Below are 19,785 nucleotides of genomic sequence, written 5' to 3'. Positions count from 1 at the left end.
TTACATTGTAGTTAGCTTAGGTTTTATTTTTATTTCACAGGAAAGTTTGTATTTATTTTAACTAGGTAGACTAGTTAGTAAATCGTTATTTAGATTTATTTTAATTATATTTAAGTTAAGGGGTGTTAGGGTTAGGGTTATGTTAGGGTTAGGTTTAGGGGTTAATAGGTTTATTATAGCGGCGGTGTGGGTGGATGGCAGATTATGGATTAATAATCTTTAAATAGTGTTTGCGATGCGGGAGGGTGGCGGTTTAGGGGTTAATAATTTTATTATAGTGGTGACGATGTCGGGGAGTGGCGAAATAGGGGTTAATACATTTTTTAAGTGGCGGCGATGTCCGGAGCGGCAAATTTTATTTTAGTGTTTGTGATGCGGGAGGGCCTCGGTTTAGGGGTTAATAGGTAGTTTATGGGTGTTAGTGGACTTTGTGACAGTTTAGTTATGAGTTTTATGCTACAGCTCTGTAGCATAAAACTCATAACTACTGACTTTAGATGGTGGTACGGATCTTGTAATTTTAGGCTGTACCCCTCACTTTTTGGCCTCACAGCAAAACTTTTAATACCGGCGCTATGGAAGTCCTATTGAAAAAGGACTTTTCTTAAAGTGCAGTACTGACGTTGCATGACGGCCAAAAAAGGTGCGCGGTGCAGCTATTCTGACAAGACTTGTAATACCGGCGTTTGTGAAAAAGCATCGTTATGAAGCATAACATTGCTTTTCACTCATAAAGCCAAACTCGTAATCTGGCTGAATGTGTTAATGCATTCCAAAAAAATCTGGTGTTTATAAAAGCTAAGGCCTAGATTTGGAGTTCGGCGGTAGAAGGGCTGTTAATGCTCCGTGGGCTTTTTTCTGGCTGCACCATAAATTTAACTCTGGTATCGAGAGTTCAAACAAATGCTGCGTTAGGCTCCAAAAAAGGAGCGTAGACCATTTTTACCGCAAATGCAACTCTCGATACCAGAGTTGCTTACGGACGCGGCCAGCCTCAAAAACGTGCTCGTGCACGATTCTCCCATAGGAAACAATGGGGCTGTTTGAGCTGAAAAAAAACCTAACACCTGCAAAAAAGCAGCGTTCAGCTCCTAACGCAGCCCCATTGTTTTCTATGGGGAAACACTTCCTACGTCTGCACCTAACACTCTAACATGAACCCCGAGTCTAAACACCCCTAACCTTACACTTATTAACCTCTAATCTGTCGCCCCCGCTATCGCTGACCCCTGCATATTTTTTTTTAACCCCTAATCTGCCGCTCCGTAAACCGCCGCAACCTACGTTATCCCTATGTACCCCTAATCTGCTGCCCTAACATCGCCGACCCCTATATTATATTTATTAACCCCTAATCTGCCCCCCACAACGTCGCCGCCAGCTACCTACACTTATTAACCCCTAATCTGCCGAGCGGACCGCACCGCTACTATAATAAAGTTATTAACCCTTAATCCGCCTCACTAACCCTATCATAAATAGTATTAACCCCTAATCTGCCCTCCCTAACATCGCCGACACCTAACTTCAATTATTAACCCCTAATCTGCCGACCGGAGCTCACCGCTATTCTAATAAATGTATTAACCCCTAAAGCTAAGTCTAACCCTAACACTAACACCCCCCTAACTTAAATATAATTTACATCTAACGAAATAAATTAACTCTTATTAAATAACTTATTCCTATTTAAAGCTAAATACTTACCTGTAAAATAAATGCTAATATAGCTACAATATAAATTATAATTATATTATAGCTATTTTAGGATTAATATTTATTTTACAGGCAACTTTGTAATTATTTTAACCAGGTACAATAGCTATTAAATAGTTAAGAACCATTTAATAGTTACCTAGTTAAAATAATAACAAATTTACCTGTAAAATAAATCCTAACCTAAGATATAATTAAACCTAACACTACCCTATCAATAAATTAATTAAATAAACTACCTACAATTACCTACAATTAACCTAACACTACACTATCAATAAATTAATTAAACACAATTCCTACAAATAAATACAATTAAATAAACTAGCTAAAGTACAAAAAATAAAAAAGAACTAAGTTACAAAAAATAAAAAAATATTTACAAACATAAGAAAAATATTACAACAATTTTAAACTAATTACACCTACTCTAAGCCCCCTAATAAAATAACAAAGCCCCCCAAAATAAAAAATTCCCTACCCTATTCTAAATTAAAAAAGTTACAAGCTCTTTTACCTTACCAGCCCTGAACAGGGCCCTTTGCGGGGCATGCCCCAAGAATTTCAGCTCTTTTGCCTGTAAAAAAAAACATACCATACCCCCCCCCCAACATTACAACCCACCACCCACATACCCCTAATCTAACCCAAACCCCCCTTAAAGAAACCTAACACTAAGCCCCTGAAGATCTTCCTACCTTGTCTTCACCATCCAGGTATCACCGATCCGTCCTGGCTCCAACATCTTCATCCAACCCAAGCGGGGGTTGGCGATCCATCATCCGGTGGCTGAAGAGGTCCAGAAGAGGCTCCAAAGTCTTCCTCCTATCCGGCAAGAAGAGGACATCCGGACCGGCAAACATCTTCTCCAAGCGGCATCTTCGATCTTCTTCCATCCGGTGCGGAGCGGGTCCATCTTGAAGCAGGCGACGCGGATCCATCCTCTTCTTCCGTTGTCTCCCGACGAATGACGGTTCCTTTAAGGGACGTCATCCAAGATGGCGTCCCTCGAATTCCGATTGGCTGAAAATCAGAAAATTCCTACCTTAATTCCGATTGGCTGATAGAATCCTATCAGCCAATCGGAATTCGAGGGACGCCATCTTGGATGACGTCCCTTAAAGGAACCGTCATTCGTCGGGAGACAACGGAAGAAGAGGATGGATCCGCGTCGCCTGCTTCAAGATGGACCCGCTCCGCACCGGATGGAAGAAGATCGAAGATGCCGCTTGGAGAAGATGTTTGCCGGTCCGGATGTCCTCTTCTTGCCGGATAGGAGGAAGACTTTGGAGCCTCTTCTGGACCTCTTCAGCCACCGGATGATGGATCGCCAACCCCCGCTTGGGTTGGATGAAGATGTTGGAGCCAGGACGGATCGGTGATACCTGGATGGTGAAGACAAGGTAGGAAGATCTTCAGGGGCTTAGTGTTAGGTTTCTTTAAGGGGGGTTTGGGTTAGATTAGGGGTATGTGGGTGGTGGGTTGTAATGTTGGGGGGGGGGGGTATGGTATGTTTTTTTTTACAGACAAAAGAGCTGAAATTCTTGGGGCATGCCCCGCAAAGGGCCCTGTTCAGGGCTGGTAAGGTAAAAGAGCTTGTAACTTTTTTAATTTAGAATAGGGTAGGGAATTTTTTATTTTGGGGGGCTTTGTTATTTTATTAGGGGGCTTAGAGTAGGTGTAATTAGTTTAAAATTGTTGTAATATTTTTCTTATGTTTGTAAATATTTTTTTATTTTTTGTAACTTAGTTCTTTTTTATTTTTTGTACTTTAGCTAGTTTATTTAATTGTATTTATTTGTAGGAATTGTGTTTAATTAATTTATTGATAGTGTAGTGTTAGGTTAATTGTAGGTAATTGTAGGTAGTTTATTTAATTAATTTATTGATAGGGTAGTGTTAGGTTTAATTATATCTTAGGTTAGGATTTATTTTACAGGTAAATTTGTTATTATTTTAACTAGGTAACTATTAAATGGTTCTTAACTATTTAATAGCTATTGTACCTGGTTAAAATAATTACAAAGTTGCCTGTAAAATAAATATTAATCCTAAAATAGCTATAATATAATTATAATGTATATTGTAGCTATATTAGGATTTATTTTACAGGTAAGTATTTAGCTTTAAATAGGAATAAGTTATTTAATAAGAGTTAATTTATTTCGTTAGATGTAAATTATATTTAAGTTAGGGGGGTGTTAGTGTTAGGGTTAGACTTAGCTTTAGGGGTTAATCCATTTATTATAGTAGCGATGAGCTCCGGTCGGCAGATTAGGGGTTAATAATTGAAGGTAGGTGTCGGCGATGTTAGGGAGGGCAGATTAGGGGTTAATACTATTTATGATAGGGTTAGTGAGGCGGGTTAGGGGTTAATAACTTTATTATAGTAGCGGTGCGGTCCGCTCGGCAGATTAGGGGTTAATAAGTGTAGGCAGGTGTCGGCGACGTTGAGGGGGGCAGATTAGGGGTTAATAAATATAATATAGGGGTCGGCGGGGTTAGGGGCAGCAGATTAGGGGTACATAAGTATAACGTAGGTGGCGGTCGGCAGATTAGGGGTTAAAAAATTTTAATCGAGTGGCGGCGATGTGGGGGGAGCTCGGTTTAGGGGTACATAGGTAGTTTATGGGTGTTAGTGTACTTTAGGGTACAGTAGTTAAGAGCTTTATAAACCGGCGTTAGCCAGAAAGCTCTTAACTCCTGCTATTTTCAGGCGGCTGGAGTTTTGTCGTTAGAGCTCTACCGCTCACTTCAGAAACGACTCTAAATACCGGCGTTAGGAAGATCCCATTGAAAAGATAGGATACGCAAATGGCGTAGGGGGATCTGCGGTATGGAAAAGTCGCGGCTGAAAAGTGAGCGTTAGACCCTTTAATCACTGACTCCAAATACCAGCGGGCGGCAAAAACCAGCGTTAGGAGCCTCTAACGCTGTTTTTGACGGCTACCGCCGAACTCCAAATCTAGGCCTAAGTGTTTTCAGACTTGATTTATATGCTGATTGACTACAATACTACAAAAAGTATTGTCATTACAATGTGTTTCAAGTAAATTGAAGTACTGCAAATTGGGCTTACTGTAGTAAAATTTAGTAATTGCTTAAAATTTGAAATGATTAAATAACCACTTTATTCTATAAACTATAAAATTAGAATAAACAGTTTAAAGGGACATCAAGTGCATGCTTTTGTGTTAATGTGTGCTTTGTAGATATAACAAAAAGTAAGTAAATTCAGGAATATTAAATGAGGGATCCGGTGGGTATGGCACACGGACCTGAGCAGCACTTCCTAACAGAGAAGGGTAGCATAGTTGGGGCCTTCTCAAGCAATTTGCAGCAGCCTCAAGTTTGGGATTGCCTACAGCTGGCAGTACCCACAGCCGGAGAAACATGGGTGGATTAGGGAGCCAGTGTCTGAGTGGATTTGGGGCAGGTAACAGTGACACCCAAGGAGAGAGGGTGTGGCGCACATTCCTCACTGGGCCATCATGAAGAAGAAAGGCAGTTGAGGCACCATATTGTAGGCATCAGTTTCATGGAGTTTGCAGCACCTTCTGTGCATGAGTGGGAGGTTTCATTCCAGCAGCATTTGTAACCACTGTAGTATTGTATGCAGACCCAGGGCCCAGGGAAACATTGGAGATTGTTATTAGCAGCTCTCAGGAGGAATAACAACCGGCTGCAGATCTAAGGTACTGTGCATTGATATCTTGGAAAAGTTTGTGACTCTCCCGTTTCAATAACTACAAAAGTAATACCTGTCAAATGAGATGTTATCTGTTTGCAATTGTGCTCTCCCTATATATGATTTTGTGTTCAAAAACAATCTTAGAAATGAAATCAGTATATTTAAATGATCTTCAGGTTTTATGTCTTGTTGCTGAGTATTTTTTCTGGGACATATATATCCGTATGTTAAATCTGGTTATTTCTATTGTGGTATGAGTTTGCGAAACCTGCTAAAATACCTGACATTAAAATGTCATCTAAGAATAAAAGCTAAGACAAGAAAGCTAAAAATCAGCAAGATATAAGCTCTTTGAATTTGGAGATTAACCCTGAATTACAAGCATCAGCAGATACACAGTTTATTATTACAGCTGTCGGATTTACTGATGCACAAAATAGAATCCATCTAGCAAGATATTAAATCAGTCAATGAAGAATTAAAGCAGTTAAACCAATTGTAACAGAGACCATCAGATATGGAAGATATACAGAATAAAAATGATAAAGATATACAAGATCTTCTGATAAAACAGGTATGGCTGTAAAATAAGGTTGATGATCTGGTAAACCAATCAAGTCGTAATAATGTTTTTTGTTTGCTAAATTATTACATTTTCAGATTTTTTTTTAATTATGAGAGCCTACAAGGAGACTGCTTCATTGATGTATAAATATCATAAGATTCTTTTGTTTCAAGACTAATATGTTGAAGTAACCAACAAAATAGGAGACTTGACAGCTTTTCTGGACATAAAAATATTATTTTTCCTTTGTTTGCTGAAAATAACTTGATATATTATATGTTTTCTGAATGCAGAGTGGCAAAAGAAGCTGTAAGATTATGTGAAAAGGGATCATCTCTGCTTTATAACTTTTGTTGGCCTGGAGGACCCTTTCCTCTGTTTGTTTTTTTTCTTCCTTATATCATACATTTTTCAATTACATCTTGGAATGTTGGGGGGATTAATTCCCCCATTAAATGCAAAGCTATTTTGTAACCTCTAAAACAACTGAAAACAGAGATAATGTTATTGCAGGAAACCCATTTATCTAAGTTAGAACATGAAAAATTGTGATCTAATTGGATAGCTGAGATATATTATACTGAGTTTTAAAAGAAATAAAGGGTTTAAATATAAAGTTTTGGCAGATACTTAATGTTTAAGATTATCAAAGGGTGGCATACTTATTTTTATATAATCTACATGTACATAATAAGTTTGAAAATAAGTTTTGGAAAAAAATCTGTTCTGTGATTAATCAGAATTCTAATACTCCAATTATAATGGAAAGAGATTTAAATATGGTAGCAAATATGTTGCTAGACATAGAGAAATAAATAATGCTAAAAAACAAGGATTAAATATTTCAATTTTCATGAATAAGGTGGATAGGTTGGAAAATCAGAGGTTTAGATAATTGAAAGATTATTTGGAACTAATTGATATATCAAGATAATTTAACCAAGATGAGCGAGACAATAGTTTTTGTCCCAAGATTTTAATACATTATCGATAATTGGTCTACTGTTTATCTTTCCTTTCTTATCTCTGCAGATAAAAAAATAATAATGGCATTGTCATTTCTTATCATGCCCCTATTCTGTTGTCCCCAGGTGTAAAAAAAATAGATCTGTAGCGCTGCAGAATCTGTTGGCACTCTACAAATAAGCAATAATAATAATCTGTACAAAAATTGGAAATTCCCAAGTTATTTAAGAAATAATTTGTTTTTTTCTTTTTCTTACAAAAACTTAAATAAGAGAACCATCAACATAGATCTCAACCACAATTATTTTGGGAAACGGCTAAAGCAGTCCTCAGAAGGAAAATCTTAGATTTTGTATCTATGTAACTCAAACAGAAGAAATTGTAGTGCAGATTTCACAGGGGCTAGATTTAGAGAATGAGTCAAGATTCTAGACAGGCAAATTTTACTATACTTGTCTAAGCATTCCCTGCATTTCTGTATGTGAAGGAGAGACAAGCCTAGTGCAATATAGCACTGCATGACATGAGAGTTTTGTTGCACTTACACTTTGTGTTTTGTATTTTATATTACGTTAAACTTCAGATTAGGTACTTTCAGTGTTATTACATTTATGCTTTGCAATTTCTATTTTCTAGTGTATTACATTTAGATTTAGAACCAGCAGTGATTTTACAAATTCTGATTATGCTTTGAAAGTATCTGTTTTACTTTTTACTATTAGAAATTAGGATCATACTTTGTATTTTTCTGTGTATCTTTTACAAATTACATTGCACTTTGTATTTACTCTATTGTAAAATAAAAATGAAAAACTGACAGCTTCAGAAAGTGAGAGGGACAGGGAGTTCCCTAGGCTGAACAGGGGAGTTTCCAGGGTATGTCTGAAGCTCTCTCACAATTCTTGTGAAATTTTGTAATCACTTTACACAAGCTGGTCTCACAGAGTTATCTTGCCAGCTTTATGCAGGTGAAGTTTGCTCAAAATTCACAACACACGAATTTAACTGACAGACAAGTAATGTATTCTAAACTATTGGCAAAAACGCATTTAATTTTAGTGAAAACATTTCAGTTTAATTTGTATTTGTTGCAAACTGACACTTTATATCCCTTCAAGTTGTTCTTTTATTAACTTCTCTCTACCGTGTGAAATTCTGTATTCCAGAGAGGCTCATTATTTTTTAATAGAAAACATCTCTTATCTTTGTGAGACTCCCAGGTTTCACATTTTTTCTTAGAGAATTCAATTAGTTTAGCCGTGTGTTGTCTGCAATATAATTTCTCTCCAAACTAAAGAATATTTGCTTATTAGGCCCATAGAAAGTAATAAAGTACTTTGGGACACTAAAGCTATAGAAGAAATACAAAGTGCAAGGTAATTTATAAAGGATACACATAAATATACAAAGTATGAGCCTAATTTGTTAAAGTTAAACAGAAACTGTGAAAGCATAATCAAAATTTGTGAAAACCCAATCATAAATACACTGACGTATACAAAATAAAATACAAAATAGAAAGTGCAAAGTTTAAATGTAATAAAAATCTTAGGGCTAGATTACAAGTGGCACACTATTTAACGCTTTCCCTTGAGCACAAACACAGCCAGAAGTAAACTTTTTACGCTTATTACAAGTTGAAAGTTATTTACAGTAAATACACACTAAAACACATAATAAAATATTAACATTGAATAAAACTTTTTTTAGGTATTTGATTGGAAAAGAATATATAAACATATATATATACAGGGAGTGCAGAATTATTAGGCAAATGAGTATTTTGACCACATCATCCTCTTTATGCATGTTGTCTTACTCCAAGCTGTATAGGCTCGAAAGCCTACTACCAATTAAGCATATTAGGTGATGTGCATCTCTGTAATGAGAAGGGGTGTGGTCTAATGACATCAACACCCTATATCAGGTGTGCATAATTATTAGGCAACTTCCTTTCCTTTGGCAAAATGGGTCAAAAGAAGGACTTGACAGGCTCAGAAAAGTAAAAAATAGTGAGATATCTTGCAGAGGGATGCAGCACTCTTAAAATTGCAAAGCTTCTGAAGCGTGATCATCGAACAATCAAGCGTTTCATTCAAAATAGTGAACAGGGTCGCAAGAAGCGTGTGGAAAAACCAAGGCGCAAAATAACTGCCCATGAACTGAGAAAAGTCAAGCGTGCAGCTGCCAAGATGCCACTTGCCACCAGTTTGGCCATATTTCAGAGCTGCAACATCACTGGAGTGCCCAAAAGCACAAGGTGTGCAATACTCAGAAACATGGCCAAGGTAAGAAAGGCTGAAAGATGACCACCACTGAACAAGACACACAAGCTGAAACATCAAGACTGGGCCAAGAAATATCTCAAGACTGATTTTTCTAAGGTTTTATGGACTGATGAAATGAGAGTGAGTCTTGATGGGCCAGATGGATGGGCCTGTGGCTGGATTGGTAAAGTGCAGAGAGCTCCAGTCCGACTCAGACACCAGCAAGGTGGAGGTGGAGTACTGGTTTGGGCTGGTATCATCAAAGATGAGCTTGTGGGGCCTTTTCGGGTTGAGGATGGAGTCAAGCTCAACTCCCAGTCCTACTGCCAGTTTCTGGAAGACACCTTCTTCAAGCAGCGGTACAGGAAGAAGTCTGCATCCTTCAAGAAAAACATGATTTTCATGCAGGACAATGCTCCATCACATGCGTCCAAGTACTCCACAGCGTGGCTGGCAAGAAAGGGTATAAAAGAAGAAAATCTAATGACATGGCCTCCTTGTTCACCTGATCTGAACCCCATTGAGAACCTGTGGTCCATCATCAAATGTGAGATTTACAAGGAGGGAAAACAGTACACATCTCTGAACAGTGTCTGGGGGGCTGTGGTTGCTGCTGCACGCAATGTTGATGGTGAACAGATCAAAACACTGACAGAATACATGGATGGCAGGCTTTTGAGTGTCCTTGCAAAGAAAGGTGGCTATATTGGTCACTGATTTGTTTTTGTTTTGTTTTTGAATGTCAGAAATGTATATTTGTGAATGTTGAGATGTTATAATGGTTTCACTGGTAAAAATAAATAATTGAAATGGGTATATATTTGTTTTTTGTTAAGTTGCCTAATAATTATGCACAGTAATAGTCACCTGCACACACAGATATCCCCCTAAAATAGCTAAAACTAAAAACAAACTAAAAACTACTTCCAAAAATATTCAGCTTTGATATTAATGAGTTTTTTGGGTTCATTGAGAACATGGTTGTTGTTCAATAATAAAATTAATCCTCAAAAATACAACTTGCCTAATAATTCTGCACTCTCTGTATATATATATATATATATATATATATATATATATATATATATATATATATATATATGTATATATATATATATATATATATATATGTATACATGTGTTTATAAGTGTATATACAGTGGGGCAAAAAAGTATTTAGTCAGCCACCAATTGTGCAAGTTCTCCCACTTAAGAAGATGAGAGAGGCCTGTAATTTTCATCATATGTATACCTCAACTATGAGAGACAAAATGTGGAAACAAATCCAGATAATCACATTGTCTGATTTGGAAATCATTTATTTGCAAATTATGGTGGAAAATAAGTATTTCGTCAATATCAAAAGTACATCTCAATACTTCGTTATATATCCTTTGTTGGCAATGACAGAGGTCAAACGTTTTCTGTAAGTCTTCACAAGGTTATCACACACTGTTGCTGGATGCAGATCTCCTCTAGAGCAGTGATGTTTTAGGGCTGTCGCTGGGCAACACGGACTTTTAACTCCCTCCAAAGGTTTTCTATGGGGTTGAGATCTGGAGACTGGCTAGGCCACTCCAGGACCTTGAAATGCTTCTTACGAAGCCACTCCTTCATTGCCCGGGCTGTGTGTTTGGTATCATTGTCATGCTGAAAGACCCAGCCATGTTTCATCTTCAATGCCCTTGCTGATGGAAGGAGGTTTGCACTCAAAATCTCACGATACATGGCCCCATTCATCCTTTCATGTACACGGATCAGTCGTCCTGTTCCCTTTGCAGAGAAACAGCCCCAAAGCATGATGTTGCCACCCCCATGCTTCACAGTAGGTATGTGTTTCTACCAAACAGTTCAACTTTGGTTTCATCTGACCATATGACATTCTCCCAATCCACTTCTGGATCATCCAAATGCTCTCTAGCATACTTCAGATGGGCCCGGACATGTACTGGCTTAAGCAGGGGGACACGTCTGGCACTGCAGGATCTGAGTCCCTGGCGGTGTAGTGTGTTACTGATGGTAGCCTTTGCTACATTGGTCCCAGCTCTCTGCAGGTCATTCACTAGGTCCCCCCGTGTGGTTCTGGGATGTTTGCTCACCGTTCTTGTGATCATTTTGACCCCACGGGGGGAGATCTTGCATGGAGCCCCAGATCGAGGGAGATTATCAGTGGTCTTGTATGTCTTCCATTTTCTAATTATTGCTCCCACAGTTGATTTCTTCACACCAAGCTGCTTGCCTATTGCAGATTCAGTCTTCCCAGCCTGGTGCAGGTCTACAATTTTGTTTCTGGTGTCCTTCGACAGCTCTTTGGTCTTCAACATAGTGGAGTTTGGAGTGTGACTGTTTGAAGTTGTGGACAGGTGTCTTTTATACTGATAACAAGTTCAAACAGGTGCCATTAATACAGGTAATGAGTGGGGGACAGAGGAGCCTCTTAAAGAAGAAGATACAGGTCTGTGAGAGCCAAAGGAGGACCCTTTTCCTCTTTTCTTTTTTTTTTTTCTTCCTTATATCATACATTTTTCAATTACATCTTGGAATGTTGGGGGGATTAATTCCCCCATTAAATGCAAAGCTATTTTGTAACATCTAAAACAACTGAAAAAAGAGATAATGTTATTGCAGGAAACCCATTCATCTAAGTTAGAACATGGAAAATTGTGATCAAATTGGATAGCTGAGATATATTATACTGAGTTTTAAAAGAAATAAAGGGTTTAAATATAAAGTTTTGGCAGATACTTAATGTTTAAGATTATCAAAGGGTGGCATACTTATTTTTATATAATCTACATGTACATAATAAGTTTGAAAATAAGTTTTGGAAAAAAATCTGTTCTGTGATTAATCAGAATTCTAATACTCCAATTATAATGGAAAGAGATTTAAATATGGTAGCAAATATGTTGTTAGACATAGAGAAATAAATAATGCTAAAAAACAAGGATTAAATATTTCTATTTTCATGAATAAGGTGGATAGGTTGGAAAATCAGAGGTTTAGATAATTGAAAGATTATTTGGAACTAATTGATATATCAAGATAATTTAACCAAGATGAGCGAGACAATAGTTTTTGTCCCAAGACTTTTAATACATTATCGATAATTGGTCTACTGTTGATCTGAACACCCCTAAAATTTTTGTAAATATTTTATTATATCTTTTCATGTGATAACACTGAAGATATGACACTTTATTACAATGTAAAGTAGTGAGTTTACAGCCTGTATAACAGTGTAAATGTGCTGTCCCCTCAAAATAACTCAACACACAGCCATTAATGTCTAAACCATTGGCAACAAAAGTGAGTACACACCTAACTGGAAATGTCCAAATTGGGCCCAATCAGCCATTTTCCTAACCCGGTGTCATGTGACTTGTTAGTGTTACAAGGTCTCAGGTGTGAATTGGGAGCAGGTGTGTTAAATTTGGTGTTATTGCTCTCACACTCTCTCATATTGGTCACTGGAAGTTCAACATGGCACCTCATGGAAAATAACTCTCTGAGGATCTGAAAAAAAGAATTGTTGCACTACATAAAGATGGCCTAGGCTATAAGAAGATTGCCAAGACCCTGAAACTGAGCTGCAGCACAGTGGGCAAGACCATACAGCGGTTTCACATGACAGGTTCCACTCAGAACAGGCCTCGCCATGGTTGACCAAGGACGTTGAGTGCACGTGCTCAGCGTCATATCCAGAGGTTGTCTTTGGGAAATAGACGTATGAGTGCTGCCATCATTGCTGCAGAGGTTGAAGGGGTGAGGGGTTAGCCTGTCAGTGCTCAGACCATACGCCGCACACTGCATCAAATTGGTCTGCATGGCTGTCGTCCCAGAAGGAAGCCTGTTCTAAAGATGATGCTCAAGAAAGCCCGCAAACAGTTTGCTAAAGACAAGCAGACTAAGGACATGGATTACTGGAACCATGTTCTGTGGTCAGATGAGACCAAGATAAACGTATTTGGTTCAGATGGTGTTAAGCGTGTGTGGCGGCAACCAGGTGAGGAGTACAAAGACAAGCGTGTTTTGCCTACAGTCAAGCATGGTGGTGGGATTGTCATGGTCTGGGCCTGCATGAATGCTGCCGACATTGGGGAGCTACAGTTCATTGAGGGAACCATGAATGTCAACATGTACTGTAACATACTGAAGCAGAGCATGATCCCCTCCCTTCGGAGACTGGGCTGCAGGGCAGTATTCCAACATGATAACGACCACAACTACACCTCCAAGACGACCACTGCCTTGCTAAAGAAGCTGAGGGCAAAGGTGATGGACTGGCCAAGCATGTCTCCAGATCTAAACCCTATTGAGCATCTGTGGGGCATCCTCAAACAGAAGGTGAGGATGCGCAAGGTCTCTAACATCCACCAGCTCCATGATGTCATCATGGAGGAGTGGAAGAGGACTTCAGAGGCAACCTATGGAGCTCTGGTGAACTCCATGCCCATGTGGGTTAAGGCAGTGCTGGAAAATAATGGTGGCCACAGAAAATATTGACACTTTGGGCCCAATTTGGACATTTCCACTTAGGGATGTACTCACTTTTTTTGCCAACAGTTTAGACATTAATGGCTGTGTGTTGAGGTTTTTTGAGGGGACAACAAATTTACACTGTTGTACAGGCTGTACACTCACTACTTTACATTGTAGCAAAGTGTCATTTCTTTAGTGTTGTCACATGAAAAGCTATAATAAAATATTTACAAAAATGTGAGGGGTTTACTCACTTTTGTGATCTACTGTGTATATATATATATATAGTACTAAAAGTCTTTGCCTAATATAAAAAAATATAGGGCTAGATTACAAGTGGTGCGCTAACTGTTGCACACAAGCGATTAGGGGTTTATCACGGCTCTTTGTGCACGACTGAAGTAGCGCATGTATTACAAGTTGAAAGTAAACACGTTCGCTCAAGCGCAATTAAAGTTAATCTGCGGCGGAATAGCTCAGTTTTAGAACTGCCGAATCTGCTGGCGCTCTACAAATAACCAATAATAAAAATTACTGTTAAAACTTAATGAAAACACATCAAAAATTACATTTAAAAGTACAGTTACACTCATAATAAGGGGTAGATTTATTAAAGGTCGAGCGGACATGATTCGCATACGCTTACGCTGTCGGCATTTATCAGTGCACAAGCATTTCCAATCGGCCACTAGCAGGGGGTGTCAATCATCCCTAAAAGGTGGTGCAGAAATTAAGGAGCAGTGGTCTTACAACTGCTGCTTCTTAACTTCTGTTTCAGGCGAGCCTGAAACGATGGGCATAGAAAGCAGAATCCGCTACTTAATAAATCTACCCCTAAAACTATCCAATAAAAATTATTTTAAAAAAAAATTGCAATATAGAGTTATAAGGGCTCAAAGATATGTCTCATGTGTTAGAAAAAAAGGCATGCAAAGGGCTCTAACATATAGATACATACATATATATGTCTAAATGTGTGTGTATATATATATATATATAAATATATATACAGGGAGTGCAGAATTATTAGGCAAGTTGTATTTTTGAGGATTAATTTTATTATTGAACAACAACCATGTTCTCAATGAACCCAAAAAACTCATTAATATAAAAGCTGAATATTTTTGGAAGTAGTTTTTAGTTTGTTTTTAGTTTTAGCTATTTTAGGGGGATATCTGTGTGTGCAGGTGACTATTACTGTGCATAATTATTAGGCAACTTAACAAAAAACAAATATATACCCATTTCAATTATTTATTTTTACCAGTGAAACCAATATAACATCTCAACATTCACAAATATACATTTCTGACATTCAAAAACAAAACAAAAACAAATCAGTGACCAATATAGCCACCTTTCTTTGCAAGGACACTCAAAAGCCTGCCATCCATGTATTCTGTCAGTGTTTTGATCTGTTCACCATCAACATTGCGTGCAGCAGCAACCACAGCCTCCCAGACACTGTTCAGAGAGGTGTACTGTTTTCCCTCCTTGTAAATCTCACATTTGATGATGGACCACAGGTTCTCAATGGGGTTCAGATCAGGTGAACAAGGAGGCCATGTCATTAGATTTTCTTCTTTTATACCCTTTCTTGCCAGCCACGCTGTGGAGTACTTGGACGCGTGTGATGGAGCATTGTCCTGCATGAAAATCATGTTTTTCTTGAAGGATGCAGACTTCTTCCTGTACCACTGCTTGAAGAAGGTATCTTCCAGAAACTGGCAGTAGGACTGGGAGTTGAGCTTGACTCCATCCTCAACCCGAAAAGGCCCCACAAGCTCATCTTTGATGATACCAGCCCAAACCAGTACTCCACCTCCACCTTGCTGGCGTCTGAGTCGGACTGGAGCTCTCTGCCCTTTACCAATCCAGCCACGGGCCCATCCATCTGGCCCATCAAGACTCACTCTCATTTCATCAGTCCATAAAACCTTAGAAAAATCAGTCTTGAGATATTTCTTGGCCCAGTCTTGACGTTTCAGCTTGTGTGTCTTGTTCAGTGGTGGTCGTCTTTCAGCCTTTCTTACCTTGGCCATGTCTCTGAGTATTGCACACCTTGTACTTTTGGGCACTCCAGTGATGTTGCAGCTCTGAAATATGGCCAAACTGGTGGCAAGTGGCATCTTGGCAGCTGCACGCTTGACTTTTCTCAGTTCATGGGCAGTTATTTTGCGCCTTGGTTTTTCCACACGCTTCTTGCGACCCTGTTGACTATTTTGAATGAAACGCTTGATTGTTCGATGATCACGCTTCAGAAGCTTTGCAATTTTAAGAGTGCTGCATCCCTCTGCAAGATATCTCACTATTTTTTACTTTTCTGAGCCTGTCAAGTCCTTCTTTTGACCCATTTTGCCAAAGGAAAGGAAGTTGCCTAATAATTATGCACACCTGATATAGGGTGTTGATGTCATTAGACCACACCCCTTCTCATTACAGAGATGCACATCACCTAATATGCTTAATTGGTAGTAGGCTTTCGAGCCTATACAGCTTGGAGTAAGACAACATGCATAAAGAGGATGATGTGGTCAAAATACTCATTTGCCTAATAATTCTGCACTGCCTGTATATATATATATATATATATATATATATAAATAGATAGATATAAATATGTACTTAATAAAAAATAGAACATATTCTGCTATGTGAAGAACGTTGGAATGTGAAATATTCATATTTCATGTCAGATTAGCGCACTTGAGAAAATGTGATCAGGTTTGCATGACTTGTTAGATTTTTTTCCCACTTTTCGCGCTCTATTGAAGTCTATGGGCCAGATTTAACAAGCAGCGGATGCACCGGAAACTGAAGTTAAGAAGCAGCGGTCATAAGACTGCTGCTCCTTATTTTATTCGCCACCTTCTAGGTGGCGGACTAAAATTATCCTTATACGATACAATCAGGATGATGGACACCCCCAATTGGCTACGAATGTGCAGGGGGCAGCATTGCACAAGCATTTCACAAGAAATGCTTGTGCAATGTTAAATGCCGACAGCGTATGCTGTCGGCATTTAGCAAATCCGGGCAACATGATTTGCTACAGAGAATTATGTCCACCCGGCACTTGATAAATTGGCCCCTATGGGTGAATAAGTTAACTTGACTTTTTGAAAGGTGTAAAAAATAAAGAGGGCGACTCCTAGTGCAGATCAATAGGTGTAGAATAAACCCACTGATTAATTCCAATAGGTATATACTCACAAGGTGTAGAGCACACTATAGTGCAGTTGAAACATGCTGGGCAGAAAACAGCCCTGGTAATATGTGCGCTGGGCCACTGCAATATACCCAGCATGTTTCAACTGCACTATAGTGTGCTCTACACCTTGTGAGTATATACCTATTGGGATTAATCAGTGGGTTTATTCTACACCTATTGATCTGCACTAGGAGTTGCCCTCTTTATTTTTTACACCTTTCAGACTGCAGAAAACCAGTTTTTCCAGGAGGAGCTGCCCTTGTACACAGTCAACTGGGACACTGCTAAGTTCCCAGACCGCACACCTAGGCATTATCTTTGCCTTCACAAATTGTGAGTACCATTTTATACTTTATGAGAAATATTGCAACATCTACTGGCTACACTAGGAGGCGCCCTTTCTCTTTTTTTGTCTAACTTGACTTTTTGTGTGTGTCAGGTTAGCATGTGAGATAAAACTTTTTGTTTTCAACTTGTAATATGCGCGGTACCCGATGTGCGCAAAATTCTGAATTCAGACGGAGTTAACTCTCTATAAACAGCGATCCACTTGTAATCTATCCCAAAATTGTGTAATATCTAAATACATTTATGACTGGCTTGCTAATAGTAAGCATTTTTCAGTAACTAAATTAAAATAAATTATAATTGCTCCTCTAAACTTTAAAGGAACAGTGTATTCAAAAACAAAAGTGTACTAGTTAAATAAACCATTACATGTTAGTAAACTTTGTAATATACATTAATTACATATTTTGCAGCTAAAGCTCCAAAACTGAGAAAGACCTTAATGTGTTTTCAGCGTTTATGTAAACATACGTTATACTTACAGCAGAGCTAGGGGTTTTCCTAGACTTCCTAACTATCTGAATAGAGGCATTGGGGCATATGTATGAAGGTCTGGCAGACCTTATCCGATACTGTGGATCAGGTCCGCCAGACCTCGCTGAAAACAGCAAGCAATACGCTCCCCGTATTCAGCATTGCACCAGCAGCTCACAAGAGCTGCTGGTGCAACGCTGCCCCCTGCAGACTCGCCGCCAGCAGGGGGGTGTCAATCAACCCGATCGTACTCGATTGGGTTGATTTCCGGCGATGTCTGTCCGCCTGCTCAGAGCAGGCGGACAGGTTATGGAGCAGCGGTCTTTGTGACCGCTGCTTCATAACTGCTGTATCTGGCGAGCCTTCAGTCTCGCCAGAAACACGGGGCATCAAGCTCCATACGGAGCTTGATACATATGCCCAAAAGAGTCACTGGCAGACATGACTGTCTAATGCTTGCTCTGTACTATGAAATGGGAACAACTGAGCTGAGATATAGAAGTTATGTTTGCTAATATCATAACAGCAGCACAGACAAGGTTCATATGAGGATAGGAACCTGACAAGCCGCTCCTGCAGACCTGCCCCTTATGTCCTCACTTACAGCATGGCGGCAGGCTGGTTGTCCTGTAGACCTATTCTGGGGAGGATAGGATACTTAAAGGGCCACTGATACTACCGGTTTATTGAGCGATAACCGATTGACTGACAAACAACAAAACATTTCTTCCAGTTATCTCTTAAATATAAGTGTTAATTAACAATAGCATGTGCTACTTGTGTGTATTCCCAGCAGTACTAGAGATGTCATAAAATTACCTCTTGACTTATAAACAACAAAACCTTCCTGCCAGTTATTTCTTATATATAAGTGTTAATTAATAATAGCAAGTTCAACTTGCTTGTATTCGCAGCAGTACTAGAGATGTCATAAAATTATCCCTTGATTTACAAACAACAAAAACGTTTTGCCAGTTATTTATGAAATATAGTGTTAATTAACAATAGCAAGTGCATGTGTGTATACACAGCAGTACTAGAGATGTCATAAAATTACCTCTTGACTGATAAACAACAAAACCTTTTTGCCAATTATTTATTAAATAAAATGTTAATTACCTTACCTGTTTGCACTAGCGATATCATACAATAACTTCATTATGGTAGATGTGTTGTCTTAAGAGAAAGCAGTGTCTGTGTGTGTGAGCGTGTGTGTGTGTGTGAGAAAAGTGTGTGAGAATAAGTGTGTGCATTTGTGAGAAAGAGTGTGTGCGGATCATGTCCATCAGACATCGCTAAATGCGGAGAGCATTACGCTCTCCGCATTCAGCATTGCACCAGCAGTTCTTGTGATCGGGTTGATTTCTGGCGATCGCTGTCCGCCTCCTCAGAGCAGGGGGACAGGTTATGGAGCCGCGGTCTTTAGACCGCTGCTCCATAACTTGTGTTTCTGGCGAGCCTGAAGGCTCACCAGAAACACTGGGCTTCAAGCTCCATACGGAGCTTGTTAAATAGACCCCTTGGCCTGAACTAAAGGCAGCAACCCTGTCTGCCTGCCTCTGCTCGGTAATACTGCTGTGCTGTTTACTAATTTCCCTGTGCACCTGGTTACCCCGACTGCAATAAAGCAAGTTTCTACATACCTGACCTGAGATGAAAATGTAACTTCTCAAACACTGCTCAGCATGTGAAAGGTAACATTTTTAGCTCCTGTGTGTAGAAGCTTGCTACATTATTGCTGTGATAAAGAGGTGCACAGAAAAAATAGGAAACAGCACAGCAGTATTACTGAGCAGAGGCAGGCAGGGCTGTCTCATTTTTACTCTGCGCTGCTGTTATGATATTAGCAAATAGAACTTTAATATCTCAGCTCATTTGTTACAGTATATAGTTACATTACATTGTTCAGAGCAAACATCAATCATGACGGCCAGTGATTCCCTGGCTGCATGGGCGTCCACAAGGGGGGGACAAGTGGGGCATCTGCCCTCCCCTGGATTTTCCTTCCCAGCTGGAGTACAATCTGTAGAAAAAAGACAGTTGAGTGTCCGTTTTTTTCTTTTAA

Source organism: Bombina bombina, chromosome 5, assembly GCF_027579735.1.
Source record: "Bombina bombina isolate aBomBom1 chromosome 5, aBomBom1.pri, whole genome shotgun sequence".
NCBI classification, from domain to species: domain Eukaryota; kingdom Metazoa; phylum Chordata; class Amphibia; order Anura; family Bombinatoridae; genus Bombina; species Bombina bombina.
This window is presented reverse-complemented; position numbering follows the sequence as displayed.